A 17937-nucleotide genomic window follows, 5' to 3' on the forward strand; every position below is an offset into this window, starting at 1 on the left:
TATAAATACTTTTAATTATTAAGTAATTTCGCAAGGTGACACCGTGTAAATGACTTAGCTGTGTTGTGTGTCTCGAAGACTCTGCCTGACCTTCGTCGTTACTTATCTTAGTTAAAGACACAAAGTCAAATAGGCATCTCGGAAGTTGAGCGGGTTACAGCAGTGCCAAAAGGTCAGCGCCCGCCGGTGGTTCAATGCTGAGCGGCGGTGGCGGACCGGCACAGCTTGACGGCCATGTCTCGCACCAGCCTGGGAATCCACTCGCATTCTCTGGTCTCCGGTGCCAGTCTGCTGCGATTGTCCGGCCCGGTGGACACTGGGATGGGAGGGGGTGGATGACTGTTCAGGGCCTCCCCCGGTCAGGCAGTTTTCCGGGAAGCTCGGAGGCACAGCCATAAAATGTGCCGATAACGACCTCAGGGAGGAGTGGGCCTCATCTGGCACCTAGCCCCCTAAAAACGGCACCGGCGGAGGACGATAACAAGAGGCCTGGAATTAAAGTGAATCTCTCCCAGAGGTGCTGCTGTTGGACTCTTTAACACACTCCAGCACATTAACGGTAATGAAACACTCGTACATCACGCTGCATTACAGGAAAGCTATGCCCTTCCTATTTAAACACGCCGTTAAGTGACCGTCGCATCGTGAGCAAGAGCAGAGACCTCTCCTTGGTATGGGGCAAACTGCCTTACTGGGGGGTGGATGCAGAGCCTCAAACAGGGGCATGGAGGTTCAAGGTTCGAAGCTTTATTGCCATGAGTACAATAAAATTCTTCCTTGCATATCGTCCTCATAGGCTACAAAATGACAAGATGACAAGTTTGCAGTACTGTACAATAAAAATAATAAATACATATTAAAAAATAAAATCGAATGGCTTTGTTTTACATGGTGACATGTTAGAGGACATTGTGGAGAGTTTAGCTGTGGGTTGCAATCTGGCATCTGCGCTCTTTAGCATTTAACGTCAATTTGATTGCTTGACAAACACACATTGACTAGTACATCTCCAAAAGTGAAGCATGAGTGTTTAATTTGAAAACGTGTCACGAGGTGGTGATGTGAGGTGGGTGAGCGGGAACAGGGTCCCGGGGGGGGGGGGGGAGGGGCGCCTGCAGTGACATGTTGGGTATGTCATCTCGCTGATCCATCCTTCATGTTGCATGAAAACTGTTTGTCTTTTCATGTAGGTTCAGGAGCCGGCTGTTGTACCCTTGGGAGGGACGTGACCTGCGCTGATTTCGGTGTGGTATCCAAGCATTGATGATGGTAGAAATCACTTTTGCTTGGCAAACTGAGGTAGCGTATGGCCTTGAATCCCTTGGCTGTGACCAGAAGGCTGCTGGTTCAAGTGCCGCAATCAGCAGAAGCATGTCACTGTTGGGTCCGTTATTATGGTCCTTAACCCCCCACCCCCACCAGTTTCTCCAGGGACTGGCTGAGCCCTGCTTTCTCAAATAAATATGATGCTTTGGATAATTGTGTCTACCAAATAAATTTTATGTAAATGATAAATTTCATATTTTTTCAGTCAAGCCTTTCCTGTTCTTGGTTGTTGAGAGCTACAGAATAACAGATACTCCAATTCTTAAATTTAATTTAGTGTAATTTCCCACGTTAATGAGACAGTAAAGCTACATCGTTATGGCTAAGCAATTTTTTTTATTCTTTTCGTCTGAATGAGAAGGCCACTCAAAAAGCACATTTGCTGTTTTTCCAGTCTACCTTTCTTTAAAACTTTTGATTAATTAGTCTGCTAGTTTAATCACAATGACCTATAGTTTAAATATGAGAATCGAACTGGAACAATATTCAGTTTTGCCACTAATTAGGGTTGGCAGATTTTGTATTTTATTTTCATCATTTTTTGTTAACAAGTGCAGAGCAGAAACATATTTTTGATCTATTATGAGCTCATAATATGACAGAAATATCCCTGCTTAATTTAACAGTTTCATACTCTGCTTTTTAACCCCCTGCAGTGAGCTGGTTCTCCATGTTGAATGTTTGTCCATGTTCAGTCCCAGCAGAAGCTCATTTATATGGATAAAACTTAAGTCATTATCGGGTTTGATTGAAAGGACACAAATCGGACTGATAATTACAGAGCAGGAGATGCCGGTAGAATCAACACTGAGATTTGCTTTGAGTTCACATGTGATTTTCTGAAGTGTAAAGCCAAACACAAACAGAAGCCCCGGGGCCATCTATCCGGAGTGTAGAGTGAAGGTGACCCTCATGATGAGCTCGGGGATGGTCGCGGCTCCAAAACGCTGCTTGTTTGATAACGGCAACGCGGTTTGATGGACACGCGCGCTGAGAGAGAGCCGCGGTTTAAAAACGGCTGTAAAATGTTTGATCTGTAGTTCGATCGGCCATCAGAGGATGGACTGACCTGACAGGCATCCACAATAAAAAGATATTATGACATGGAGCTGGAATGTTGCCATTAAAATCAGCCTCCCCTCTCCCCCCGCCACACACACACAAGCAGCAAGGAACACTACACAGGAGCTAATGTGTACAAACAGCCAGCCGCGTAAAACGATCCGTTCATTTGCCCATTGAGTCGTGCTTCTCGCAATAACCTTCCTGGTGAGGGATTAGTTTTTCAGAGGGCTTCAACAGGGCCTGGGGGGGGGGGGGGGATGCGAGGGGGTGGAGGGCATGGTGTCCCCTTATCCCAGGAGTGAGTATTCAGGACAATGAACTGGCCTGCTTGATTAGTGACCCCTGCTTTTCTGCTCAGACACAGACACCCTTTGCAGTCTCAGTCAGGTGGCCTGTCACCCGCAGAGCAAGATAATTTGTTAGAATATGTTAAAATGACATCATCAGCGTGTGGCTCTGTGGGTTAGTTGTGGAACTGGGCAACCCTGGTTTCTCTGCTTCAAATAAAAGTGTCTGCTAAATTAATATAATATGGTATTTAGTATTAAAGATTTGTTGTGCTATTTAGGATTGGTTCCCAAAGTTTGGCTCTTTGCTCATGGTCCCATCTGGTTTGGTGTTCTCACATTGACCTGGCGCCGTGAAGCTTGGTGGACATCACAGCAGCAGTTCCTGGGGTCCACAAAGGAGTGGGTGAGCTTGGCTGGATGTTTCTGCTTGAGGGCGCATGAGCACCTCCTAGGGGAGCGGTCAGACATTGCGCATCTAGGAACACACCCTTACATCTGCGCTGTAGCAACTTGATGGAGGACAGTGCACAGCCCCCTCTCTGCTGCCCGTGCTTTGAAACTGTAATCACATTCCGAACAGCATCAGAAATGATGAAATTGATTCCAAAATTGAAGAGGTTCAGAAATGTAGAAAGCCCACTGCAGCCAGCTAGCTAACCATCTAGGCAATTCCAACAGCTTGAGATGGGTTCTTTCTTTGTGAACGTTATTTTTCAGATTTACGGATGACCTCACACCTGGTGAAAATCCAGAGGGCAGCCAGCTGTGGGTTAGTTACATTCGGTCGCTGGGTCGTAACCCGACCACTCATCTGTATTCAGAAAGGACCAGAGTTAGGTAACAAATAGCTAATTTCATTATGCCGGAATGAAAAGGGCTGTGATTAAAGTTACAATCGTGGCAATCAGGCCGGCACGTAAGAATGAGCAAGCAGATAACCTTTGAAGTTAACATTTACAGAACCAAAGGCCGTTCTGTCCCGCTAATGTGCTCCTTCATCGTTTCCATCAGATACGCGTGTCTGAGGCTGGCTGGGCCTTTGCTGCCGCAGCTTAGGGCTCAGAAACAGATGTTCCAGGAAGACACAGGAAGCCCTTTAGAAAGCAGGAGGAGAACATTAACGCGCAAACAGAGCCAGGGGGCCCCGTGGTTCTCAGGGGCCACTTCCTGTGAAAGTATCATGTTCCTGTGGGTTCTGCTGTGCAGCACCAGGAAGCCCCGTGCCCAACCCCAGGAGCACCACCCTGACTCCTGGAGCCCTCGCTAGTCAGTGGTCTTGCTGGGCAGGTCCCCACCAACTCCATAAGGGGGCGCCCTTTGACCTCATGCTTGACAGCTCCATCCTAACTTCAGTAAATCTCACTCCGCTGGTTTCCGCTGGTTTCCGCTGGTGATGTACTTGATTAAGGTGGCAGCCACTCTACCCTGAGGCAGTGTTTACCACCACTCCAGCCACGCATTTGTCTGGGGCCCCCCTTTGGCCATATTGAGATACTACACTAAATATTAAATAATTGTTATTTAGTGCAGGGTTTCCCAACCCCGTAACCTCCCGGGAGGTGGGGGGGGGGGACACTTATATAGGAGATGCTGAAGCACCATGTTCCGCTAACCAGCTACCTACTTGTTAGCTATTTATTTAGTTTTTGAAGCATCTGATGCACTGCTGGGTTTTTACACTAATATGGATCATGGCTATTTCAGTGACTACCCCTACATTCCCAGCTCCTCTGCGACTCCCAGGTCCCAGTGAAGCTCAGAGCAGGGATAGGTCAGCCTGCAGGGCAAGTGGTGTGTGGATTGGTGGATTACGCCTCTGTGGCCATAACCAGAAGATTGCTGGCTTGAATCCCATGGTTGGCAGAGAAGCCATGTCTCCACCGGGCCCTTAACCCCCCTGAAAATGCCCCAGCTCTGCTGGATGGACGGCTGACCCTGTGCTCAGACCCCAAGCATCACGCTCACCTCTATATATGTGTGTGTGTCTTTAAAAGGAGAGCATGATGGGATTCGTGACAACCAACACATTCTGTTCTCTTACTTGTACAGATGGCGAATAAAGCTTCTTTTTCAGAAAAGGCTCAGATTCAAGATTGAAGAATTTATTTGTCATATGCACAGTGAACAGTCAGTTCCACTATGCAATGTGGAAAAATCTTACTCTGCATGTCCTTCCAGTAAACATGAATTAAACACAAAACACAGATCACATGTACAAATCAAGGTGCATACAGAATACACAATAAATGTATTTGCAATTATAATGATAAATATGTAGGCACTATGTAATATAACATGTAGTGCAATGTAGCAAATAGTGCAAGAGTGAATAAGAGAAAGAGGTAGTTAACTGGCCAGTCCTATGTGCAAAAAAAGAATGGAACCTGATTGGTTAGGGGATTGCACCGCAGAATCGGGGAGGGGCAGCGGGGGAGAGTCTCTGGCGATGTGGCCCCTTTGTCACGGGACCCTCGAGGCTCCAGGGGGCTTAACTCCTGGCCAGGGAAGGGCTTTTACGCCCCACTCACCCCCCCCCCCCCCCCAAGCCTCCACAGTGACAGACAGACAGTGAAACAAGGAGCTTAATAAATATTTCATTTCCACATCAAACAGGGAAATTATACTAATTACTGTACAGCCGATTTGTATAATATCAGACCCTTTGGAAGCGAGAGATAATTTGATTTTTACATCTTTAATCTCATTCCCATCAAAGCCGCCAGCCTGTGTATGCTTTAATGGGCTCTGCAGAGAGGCGGGTGTCGGGCTCCTGTTAACTGGCACATGGGTCTGAGCTGTGCTGTGAGGTCGCCTTCCACGGGCCAGCCGGTGGGCGGGGCTAACGGGACTCTGGCCTATCCTGACTCCCGGGCCTACGCTTCATACTCTTCATTTCCCTCCCGCCATTGTCATGAAGTTAGTCTAAAGACGCCAATCACATCACGTGGTACATCCCCCACGTCTTCACCCCCTCTCTCCCCTCTCCCTCCGTCTTCCTCATCCCTCTCTCTTTTACCAGGTTTTGTCTTGAGGAGGTTTTCTTTGTCCATTTCTCACTATCGGTCCCGGCTTCACCCAGACAGGATACCTGAAGGAGAAATGTGCCCCATCTCCAAGCCCCCCCCCCCACCACATGTGCCCACGGGCCCTTGCTAATGGGACGCTTCAACTAATTGGGTGCAGTGATAGCAAATGAGAGACATGCAGTCACGGACGGCGAGGGGCCCCTTTAATTGTTGTTTGCTAATTACGATGTCTCTTTGTTAACTAAGCATGACTGTTAAGGTGCATGGGGGGGTGGCGGGGGGGGGGGGGGGCGGTCGGAGGTTAAGAGCAGCTAAGGGAAGGCAGATGATGCCTGTCATGTGCTGCCATGCGACTCTTTAATAACACAACCCCTTATTAATTGACAGAGTGTCAGAACAGTGCCAACATAAGGGGATTAATTGGGCACGGATACGTTGGCCGTAATGACCACCTCTGGGAGCCAGGGGGAGCCCCCTGACTGGTGCCCTTTATGTCCGCCGGCTTCTCCTCCACACTCAATTAGAGCCCGTGAGTGCTTCGGAATGGCAGGCGGACTGTGCACCGCTCTTCATTCACTCTGTGTGACAGGCCTACATTAACAAATGGTTCTGGGCATCCCAGTGGGGCCTGGACGCCGGCGCTGGGTTCCTAGAGCAGGAAGGTGGCCCTGGGTCTCTGAGCCCCTGCTTTCTTTAGTTTGATGGCATCTGTTAATCTGCCTCATTGAACATTAGTGCCGTTCATATTATAAACATTTTAATGTGCCTTTTGACAACACATCAATTAATCCTGCAGTAACTGCCATAAATGTGTGTCTGCGGAACAGATCCTGTGTTTACAGTGCTTTTGTGGTGCAAATGGGGTAATTTTGGGAAAATTTAAGGGACCTTGGTGATAACATGCAGTAATAATGTTTACCATATTGCACTATGTTGTTGTATGACTTGCAGTTTGCTTTACCTGCACAATCAGATTATGCTAATGAATTGTGGGATATTGACCTTGTCTTTAGCCAGGCACATAGGCCCCGCCCAGAGGGAGGGCGTTGGGAGGGGCTTAGTGGGACATTGATCTCGTCTTTAGCCAGGCACATAGGCCCCGCCCAGAGGGAGGGCGTTGGGAGGGGCTTAGTGGGACATTGATCTCGTCTTTAGCCAGGCACATAGGCCCCGCCCAGAGGGAGGGCGTTGGGAGGGGCTTAGTGGGACATTGACCTCGTCTTTAGCCAGGCACATAGGCCCCGCCCAGAGGGAGGGCATTGGGAGGGGCTAAGTGGGACATTGACCTTGTCTTTAGCCAGGCACATAGGCCCCGCCCAGAGGGAGGGCGTTGGGAGGGGCTTAGTGGGACATTGACCTTGTCTTTAGCCAGGCACATAGGCCCCGCCCAGAGGGAGGGCGTTGGGAGGGGCTTACTGGGACATTGACCTTGTCTTTAGCCAGGCACATAGGCCCCGCCCAGAGGGAGGGCGTTGGGAGGGGCTTAGTGGGACATTGACCTTGTCTTTAGCCAGGCACATAGGCCCCGCCCAGAGGGAGGGAACTGGGAGGGGCTTAGTGGGACATTGACCTTGTCTTTAGCCAGGCACATAGGCCCCGCCCAGAGGGAGGGTGTTGGGAGGGGCTTAGTGGGACATTGACCTTGTCTTTAGCCAGGCACATAGGCCCCGCCCAGAGGGAGGGCGTTGGGAGGGGCTTAGTGGGACATTGACCTTGTCTTTAGCCAGGCACATAGGCCCCTTGGAAGCTGCTCAGTGGGACACTGCCATTGTCATTAGCCAGGTAGAGAGGCACTGCCTAAGAGGAGGGCTTTTGGGAAGTACTTAGCAGGACACTGCAATTGTCCTTAGCTGCAGCTAGTGGAGTTTCAATAATCTGCACATGAGGCCACACCAGGGTACCTTTGAACAGGATGATTAACGTTGCTGTGGAAAATCCTACCTTTAAGAGTAAGTGGTGCAGAACAGGGGTTGTTTAAATGACTTCACATACAGAGCAGTACTGTGCTTAACACTCAGCCACACACCTCTATGGAGCTGTGGATTTTCCCTGGGTTTCCTCACACAGCCTAAAACAGGTGGTGGTGTGTGGCTCAGTGGGTTAAGATGCTGTGTTTGAGATCTAAAGGTTGCTGGTTCATAACCCAGGGCTGGCAGAGTGGTTTCACTGTCAGGCCCTTAGCAAGGCCCTTAAACTCCAAGTGCACCAGGTACTGGTTGACCTTGCCTTCTGAATTGCATGTATCTTTGGATTAAAGTATCATGGCCTGCTTTCCCATCTGCTGTGTCCCCTGTCTTGTGATATGGTAGCCCCCCCCACCCCCCAATAATCAAGTCTCCTTTAAAGTGAGAAGAAAATCAGGAGGTACTTTGCTCAAAGGCTCACAACGCCATTGGCACTCTGAACCAAGCTGTCATATTTCATACCTTGTTTAACCACAACCATGTGTTACATTTACATTATAGATCCACTCTGTGAGCCTGGTCCTGTAACACACCAATAGGATTCCAGATCAATGTCACATGGTCACATAGTGGCATTCATGATCTGTGACCCCTATTTGTTATCTACATTCAAAAAAGCACACGCACGGCAATGGACTGGCATCCTGTCCAGGGTGTACCTCGGCCTTGGGCTCCTGGAAAAAGCTCTCCTGTGACCCTGACCAAGATATTAGGCCAGAAGATGAAAGGGTTGATATGTCAAAAAAGAACAACAAGCAAACAACAGCCCGAATTGGACTCTTCAACCTGTCTTTAATTGTTTTCTTTCCTTGTAGAAGATGTAAGTGCACTATCACTAATTATATCTATTAATTCATATTTCTCAGAAGCTATCAAGTAGAGAAGTGAGCTTGCATGCCCTTAAAACAACGAGGGACCCTTAGCTTAATAGTATAAATACTTCACATACACTGACTGATGTCTGTCTGGAGGCTGTCCCAGGGGCATTAAAGTGGAATATAAGCCTGCAGATTTTAGGACGCCACCTAGCCTCTTTGCAGGGTAGTGCGTAATCTGCTGTCAGAAGGGTGAGGTGCCCCCTAGAGGGCCGCTGAGGGTGGCGCGAGCAGACTCCTGCCAGATGCACTGGGAAATGTCCGCGAGATGGTGGCATTTCTTTGGCAGAGACAGAGGGGCCACGGGCTAGTCCATCAAGCCACATGCACACACTTCTCTGGCCAAATGAAAAATAAAGACCCCCCCAGGGACTGGTACATATAAGATTTATAAAAATATAAATCTTAAAATTATGCTTGGTAATGATATAAGTTTATGGTGTATTTTGAAGCTTTTTAACCTCTTATTATAAAATAATCCATAAAGCTCTTCCATGCAGGTGAGGCATTGATCTCTAGAGTACAACTTGAGTGCTCCTTCCTGATCCCTGGACCTTTAACAGACCCTACACCACCTGGCCTCCTACAGACCACGCTGCAATCTCAGAGGACGCTGGGTCATGGTGCTGCTCGTCTCTTCCTGTCAGTGATGGCCGTGCATTAAGGACAATCAGCCTGATTTGCATCAGGAAGGACCAACTGCCATCAGAGCATGAGACGTGCTTGACTCTCTCACTGCCTAAGTATGAAGACGTGCCCAGAATCTGCCAGCCGGCGATGGTAACAGCAAGGCGGACTCACCCAAGTGTTTCCTGACATTCCGTTCGCTTCCTGAAGTCGCCATCAAAGAGGTCAGATTAACTCCAACGCCGGGATTACACACTATGTTTTGGCTGATCCCCCGACACGATTGAGCGCCAGACAACAGGAAGAGTCTCTAGGGAGGGCAAAACTATGGTACGTACAGAAGCCACATGGCACAGTAACACCAGCAGGGGACGTGCTGACTAAGGAAGTGGACTGACTGAGAAAACATTAAAATGGTTCAAATCCCAAAAGACTCCCCAATCCTCCTCCCCCAACTTAACTACAGCGTAATGATTTCCATTTGAACAGCAGGAAAACCTCAAAGTGATGGGATGAAAGTAATCACTAATCGTGCACTAGAGAGAGCATAAGGTGGGTGTTTAAAAAGCTACTATAGATAGAATAAGGTGGATGAAACACAACCTACTGCAGATAATGCGACACGCAGTCCAGCAGTACGCTTTGTGTAATGGACTTTCCAGTGACACCTCCGAGTAGGCACTTAGCTGGTAGAGGCGTAAGTGTCAGTGAAGAACAATCAAATTAATCTATACTTCAGCTAAACTTAAAAGTCTAAAAAAAAGATGTTTTACATATAAATTTGCTGCAGGGTAAAGCTTATTCAAATCTGTGGGAGGCCATTTTCAGGTCTTGAGTTCTTATATAGTTATTGTAATTCATTGAATGAATATTGTTTGCAGAGGAGAAAACATCAAATCTGTCTTTGATCTATTGAAGATTAAGAACATCCCACAGAAAAAGCAATATCACAGAAATACAAAATAACAAGCACTATTTAAAAATATGTTAGTCACATTTTCCAAATCATTTTTTAAACTTGCACAATTTACATTGTACGTGTCTCAGGGTGTTTAAAAGAATATGTTTATGCGAAAAATTCTGTAGAGATTTCAGTAATGAAAATGTGCTGAAAGTGAACTGCATTTGATACGACTCCTGAGGCGGCTTCCCTGTTTGCATGTAAATGCGTGGCGTGTCTGAAACGCGCTGTGCAGAAAGCGCTGACCGGCCGGCCCACGCTGAAGCCTTCTCCCCAACGCACTGAAGCAGAAAAGGGGCTGGAAGGCAGGTTACTGCAGAAACGACCAGCGGCCCGAGCACAGTCACGCTCGAGCAGGGTCAAGATGTTTCCCTGGCAACATGCTGAAAAGTCATTCAATTTCTTCAAGACCCCCCCCTCCCTCCCCCTGGAATCCAGAAATGAGCAAGAACCAAAATAGTATGAAGTGATGAAGGGGGAGGTAAATTGTGCAAGAGGAGAATGGACTTTAAAAACGTTACCACATGTCGTTCGGGTTAAACAATGCCCCCGCTGGAAGGTTTCATGCTTGAATAAACAGGTGACACCCTGACAGATTTGGGCAACGAATTGGGCCTGATTCGGGGCCCCTTTTCCTCCTAATCACACTGGCCTTCTCCTAGACGGCACTCGGAGTGCGGGGCTTAAGGGATGATGCACAATGTTAGAAATCATGAATAACATACTGAGTAAGCTGTTAGGTGAACGAAGGTCAAATCACAAATGTGTTTTATTCAAATTGATTTTATTTATACTCATTATTTATCTTAATCTGTGTTGTCTGTGAATGTATGCACCAATACTGCCAAAACACATTCCCAGTGCTTGCAGGTGTACCTGGCCATTAAAGTGAATTCTAATTCTACAGAATAAGCATATTAATAATACAGTATATATATATATATATATATATATATATAGACTGCAGCTCACGCCGTTGCTCTCCATGGCGTTCCAGTGAAATCGTGCGGACTGGGTACCAGGATACCTCATGGTGCTAATGAAATCAAGCCAGGACACCCAGTGAGTTGGGATCGATAGCAGCACTCTCACATCAAAGCCCCCGCAGAAGGTCAGGGCACTGTGGTGCCATTCTGGATCATTCTGTCTAACACAGCCCCCGCTGGTCTGATGTTGACAAATGATCCCGCTTAAGTTCTTGGGTGTTTCAGCCCCATTAGAGCAGGCGATATTAAAAGGGACGCCGCCCCACCACAGCCACCTTAACATTTTCCCCTATAATGTGATGCTTCTGTTTCCTGTTATTCTTCTCATCTGTGACTGTCATAAAAGTCTCGTGCTCTGATCCTTTACAAAATCCCTTGTCTGAAGAGACTATGTTCCCGTCTTCATCAAGAAGCCGTATTCATCCCATTTTCTTTCCAGCAAATGGGAAACTGTAGCTCGAGGAACATCATAAATCCCTCAGGTTCAAAAACAAAACATAAAGAGAACTTTAGCAAGTCAAACTGCAATAACTCCGAATACTTGGAATAATAAAATAAAAGAGCATTAAATACAGCTGGAGAGACTCACAGGGATACTGGCGTGTTGTGTGTAGCCAAGCATGCTCTTTACACGCGGCGGGTGAGAGAGACTCCCCTTCATGCAGGATTCTGATGAGTTCTTGGGGGTGTAGCGCACCCAGGACCCCTGCTGCCCCCTTGGGGCTGTGATCCTGAATATATTCAATCACAAGACGGCGAGCAATCACAGACGGGTAAATGAAGCCATCAGACTTGAACTATAGTCTATATTAACCACCTCTTGCAAAGATTAAATGCAATTTTATTGTTTCATTTCAGGCTCAGTTCGGTCCTAGGCCTCACCAGCTGTCTGTTGTCAAACGAGCAGAGGGGTGATTGGTTCGGTGTCACTGCTCATTGTCCTCGTTCCCAAGATCTATACCCTTTCATTAAAAAAAGCTAATTTTTTCCCAGAAAGTTTTTTTCCAAGCATCGACAGGCCACTATGGTCCCTCTCCAGTGACAGACGCATTTTTGCCTCAAGCAAATATAACAAATAAATAAATAAGACCTCAGCTGAAACCAATCATAATTCCACAGAAAAATGCAGCGCAGGCGGGTTTACGGACAAATAAGCGCTCTTGTTGGTTTCTCAACCTTTACGCCGCAACGCTGACCTCAGCTCAAGACCTAATTAAAAATTAAAGGATTTCGTCTGACGCCTCTCACTTTTCCAAAGTCCCCTAGGATTTCTGCCAATTAAATTATGAACAAGGGCCGCAGGAGTAAATGACTGTATTAGTATAATCGCACCCCTAAATAGAACAGGAGCGCAGAAGGTGCAGGAATTCCTGAATTGATTTCTTTGTGTTACATATGGGGCGTGAAATGTTTTGCAGTAATGAAGCCCAACACATGAGTAGAAAGTGTAATCCATTGATCGTTTATGAGTAAGAGTACCGTCCACCAGGGGAATGCTGGTCTGAGAGAACATGTGGGTTTCCAGAAGCTTCTCTACCGCTCAAACTCCTCCTCGGGCTACCCGTCATTACAGATTTGTCTCTGGGGAGCTCTCTGGGAGTCTTTTATTCTCCCTGATTTGTTGTCCTGAGCTTCTCGATTAAGTCGTAATCCTCCATTGGGTATAAAGAGCTATAACTTTAGCGGCTCAAATCTGATCCTGTGACGAGGCACTAGGGTTGAAGCTGAACCTACCAGCACGGAGTACTGCTCACCCCCAAGAATGGCGCCATCTCTCCAGGGCTGAGCACTAGGTCACTGCTGCCCCTTTAAGGGTGTGAGCCCCCCTCCACTACAACTGCCAGGTGCCACTGGGGTTTTTGCAAACCCTGTTTTAAAGATCAGCAACAAACAGTGTGCCTCTGTGTTGAAATGCACTAACCTTTGGGAGTTTTAAGCAGTGTCACCTCCACCACTCTGGCCGGAGTGCCTATGAGCCGGGCCATGATCCCACGACTCTACCCAGAACAACAAGGAGACAGCTCCCCGATAGCTGTTAGCATTGTACTGGAGCTCCTTACTGCGGAAGAGGCCTCCTGAAACACCCTCAGATCCTGTAACACAAGAGCACAGAAATCAGGTCGGCCTCTGCACTTATTAAGGTGGCGTTTGGTTGAACTTATGACCTACCTCGTTAGGGCATCATCTGCAGTCCCAAGACACTCGTCTTTTTAATTCATACAGGAAGAGCTCTGCTGCCTAACATAAGCAAGTCAAGGCCTCTTTCTCCAGATCGGACAACTCGCAGAGCCGTCCAGGAATTCTCCGGCAGACTCTCACAGAAACATGTCTTTTAGATTAGCTTGGTGAAGTTACGACTCACGCTCCGCTCAAGAATGTCTGCCCGGGACCACTGGCCCTCTGTTGATGCTGGCTCACAGTACGGCTGTCTTGGAACAAGTAACTTCTTAAAAAAGCCATCCCAGTGGATGTCCTTCTGCCGCTCAGCCCAGAAGGAGACTCTACACTCTTGTGTTTTTTTTGCCTTCACCTGTGAGTTTCATTCCGGAGGTTTCTGTTAAAGCGGTTGTCTGGGAACGAGAGGCTTTGAGTCTTGGGGGAATCCGGATGCATGAGTTTATTGGCAAGAACGCAGGCCTGCAGGTTTTCTGGTAATTGCTTTGGTTTCCATACCAGAAAACTCCAGGGGCCGACCCCCCCCCCATATCATCTTTCATGCCTCCCTTTTTCACTCTTGGAGTCAGTATTCCCGATCCGGATTTTCTCCTGCAGTAACAGCATGGAGGATTCGGATTTCTCTGCGGGAATTTAAAGGGCTCTTTGTGCATAAAGCAGGGAGGCTTCTTTTTGGTTTTATTTAAATCCAGAAACAAAAATATTGAAATTGGCTAGTGGTGTCGAGGCTGTTTCCTTGCTGTTTGTTTTTAGTTCAAAGTAAACGGTTCCTCCCCGTGAATTATTACTTGCCACGATGCCCAAACGTGTTTGTGTTGGGAGCATCAGCCCTTACTGGCCTTGACACTAATGCAGATGAGAGCTGAAGGCACTGCTTTTTGATGTTTCTGCTTGTGAAGTCTTTTGGCGCTCAGATTCGGACTGGCGTCAATGCGCCTCAGTCAGAGAGCAGACGCACGCCTCGTCGCTTTGATGTCTCTGTGCGAAGGAGTGTCCGTCACCGGTGTGCAGGGTGACACGTCAATCTCCGGGCTGGGATTAGGCTGTGACAAATCTGTGCAGACCACTCATCAGCCTGGTGTGCTGTCATCTTGTTTGAGGCTCGCCACCATGCCATTGCTCAAGCCTGACTTTCTATACCCCGAGCTGAGTTTGCTGAGGTCCCAACCAGTGATGTCATTCGTTTTGATCGTCTTCGGACCCCAAAAAAGTAACATTCATTCTGTGAACACTGAATGAAACAAAAGCGATTCACCATATTCCATTGACCTTATTGACCCTTATCATTCCAGAACACAGGACACCACATTTATAGGGTTCATGGATACTTTTTCAAGATCTTTGACCTCATTGCTTCATGGTCCCCATCCTGCCATGGGAACATGTACAGTATGAAGACAGCAGAACCAGCTGGTATCACGATCCATTACATCCTCTCTGCCCCAGCCACATCATGTGGAGGGCACCAGGATATCTATCTCAGATATATGACGACACAGCCATCACACACAACTTGTACAGAGCTCATTTCACAAGTAATTGTACTTATAAAAAATCAGAGAACTAATTAACAGCACCGGCATTTATTATGTTGTATTTTCACAGCTGGACCTGAAACCTGCTTTGGTTTAACTTGTTTACTTGCCCTAACGTTTTGGGAAATGTCTGTCCTATATTCTAATAACTTCACGGACCTTAACAACATTTTAAATGTTTCCAGATGGCCTGGAAAGTCTCGGTACCGAAATGTAACTTGATTCCTGCAACGATGCACATAGGCTGAAGGTGCTGTAACGATTACTCTGAATACTCTGAGGTTCCTGTGGGGATTCTAACAGTAGATGCCCACAGGCTATGAATGTTAGCGTGATGACAGGCAACATCACCAGTGGCTAAACTTCTTGTAGATGTAACCACGACAAAGCTGGTGGTCTGGCAAATGATGACCCATGAGGCGAGGATGGTGGGAGCTGCCCTATGGGATTCTGATATCTTGGGCCCGAGCTGCTTGGGAATCAGCAGGCTGCTGTTATTTGTCATTCGGGTGATTCGCTGCAGCGCAGATCTGCCAAGACAGTTGGATGACATTCTGTTCATCACGTGTCCTGGAAGACTGTTGTCAAAACCTGCATGGGGAGATGCAGCACCAGAAGCACGGCCATTTTGCCTTAAACGTCCTGCCCTTTGGCCTGACTGCAGCCCCATAGCCCTCAAAATACAGTGTCCATAAAATTATGTGAAATATTACTCAGGGTAGAATTTCATTTATTGTATCCTGGTTCATTTTGTTTAATTAAACCTTTCATCGTGATTGCAATCGTTATTTTTTTCTCTAATTAGTGGATAATTGACCTTTAAGATAGTAGCCATATGACCTTGGCGTGTAATGTATGAAGTCTATCTGAAATTTCTTGCTGGAAAGCTACACTCAAGCCTGATGATTTTAGCTAAAGCCTTTAATGAAAGCTCACTTCTAACCATGAAATTATATGTGTTATGTAACCTTCTCAGCAGGGACTTCACGCATAGGGTGATGATGTTCTTATTCATTGACTACAGAGTCCATTAGGTGTCACGATTATTAAAACTACCATTCTCAATCCCAACAAGGGTGAGAGCTCATTTAGAATAAGTCATTAGCAAAAGTATCCAGACAGGCAGATATTCTGTTCTGCAGTCTTGTTCCAGACATGGGAACACTGGCAAAAGCATCAAGTCAAGTCAAGTGGGCTTTATTGTAATACCATCCATATACAGTTTACAGTGGCGAGTGATTGGTGGGGGGGGGGGGGGACCCCGAGGCTGGAGGGAAGCACTGGAGATGTGCGGACTGGTGGAAAGGCAAATCTAAACCAACAAATCTAAACCACTTGCCCCCCACCGGTGCTTCAAAAATCTCAGCCATCTCAGGTAATGAAGCAGATTTTCCAATGAATGCACTTCGTGAAAAAGTGGTGCCTTGTGTGACTCAGCGGGTTTGGACCCTGTACCTGTGATCAGAAGCTCACTGTTTCAAATCTCAGGTCGGCAGAGTGATCTCTAGACTCTTGAGCAAGGCCCTTAACTCCAAATTACTCCAGGAGATGTGTGGACCTGGCTTTCTCAATTGAACATCACTTTCGATAAAAACATTGGCTAAATAGATGCAATGCAAAAAGCATAATTCTCTGTATCATGCAACGTAGTCTGAGGTCCCTTCCAGAACCACAGAAAAGTCAGTCGGTGTATTTGTGGTACAACGAAAACGGGCCACAGGACTCAGGCAGAGAAAAGGACGGGCTACTTTTTATCAAAGACTACCCAGGGGCTCAACCTGACAAGGTCTGCGAGGGAGAAGGTGGCCTTGTGCAGGCAGCGTGGAGGGGAGAGGGGTGGGGCTCCCGCCAGAGGTCACGTCGCATGTTTTGTTTGTCAGTAGACAAACGATGGGCCCACATCTGGAACAGCTTGCTGAATAAATAACACATGACAGTTCATGCATCACAGGCCTGCGTCCAGGCAGCCGGCGGGGTGGGGTACGGTGGGGGGGGAGAAACACAGTCTTATTATAACCTCGGAAAGCTCGACACATGTCAGAAAAGCCCATTCTGGTGGCGGGGGCTGGCCGCAGAGACGGGAAAAGCTGTTTTTTGTCAAGCGTGAGCTACAGCGAGGCCATGGGGGTGTCTGTGTTTTACAGGACTGAGACTGTCCTCCCCAGCTGGGTCTTAACTGATCCTGGGAGTCCTTACTTAGCAGACAGCGTCACCCCGTTGGCCGTAGCTGAAACCTTTCAGGCTTCCTCCAGCATCTCCGCCAGCCCCCCCAGATCTGTCCTGTTATGTACTGCATCAGGTGCGGGGACCAGCGTGGCGTGAGACGTTGGCGAGGGGGGGGGTCCTCTCTCTCCCGCGCTGTAGCTTACATGCACATGTTGCGTCAAACTGGTGTGAAGAACCGCCTGTGAAGAGTCATGTGGCCCGGAATCGTGCCTCGGCTGGCAGAGTGCAGCTTCATTAAATTAGCAAAGGAGGACACTTACCATGTAAATTTATGGTAATATTTCAGCATTAGACGGTAATTACCGTTAACTGCTCACGCCGTGCTCTTATTAGAGGAATTCTAATGGGATCTTACACACATTTTCGGCTGCTGTGAAATATCCCAGACTTGCACGACCGTGACGGACGGTCAGGGATGAACTGGAAGGGGGTGGGAGGACTTTCCAATCCAGTATGTCCCCAGTGCTCCCATCATGTCAGGCTGAGGCAGCGGGAGGCTGACAGGGGTTGAGGGTTCGAGAAAGCCTGTCGGTTTAGGAAAGCCGTCAGTCAGGAAAGGAAAAAACACTGGCAGAGTGAAAAGGCTGTGTAAAGTACAGCCGTGGAAAAAAATTGAGACCACTCTATATTTTTAAACAAATCTGCATTTTTAAATCCTGGTTTAATTGTGGTTCTGCCAGCAGAGGCTATGCTGAGCAGCGGGATGCTTCCAGGTTCAAAATTTCTAAGACAGCAGTACAGAAAAATAAGGTGAAGCAGGAGACACTGGAAATGACCAGAAACCAGCCAGGAAAAGGGTGGAAGCGACATTCTAATGCCAGAGATGACCGTTGACTTATCCGACTGTTTCTCAAGAATCGGAAGATGACATCAAGTGACCT

This window comes from Paramormyrops kingsleyae, chromosome 10 (genome assembly GCF_048594095.1).
Source record: "Paramormyrops kingsleyae isolate MSU_618 chromosome 10, PKINGS_0.4, whole genome shotgun sequence".
In the NCBI taxonomy this organism is placed as follows: Eukaryota; Metazoa; Chordata; class Actinopteri; order Osteoglossiformes; family Mormyridae; genus Paramormyrops; species Paramormyrops kingsleyae.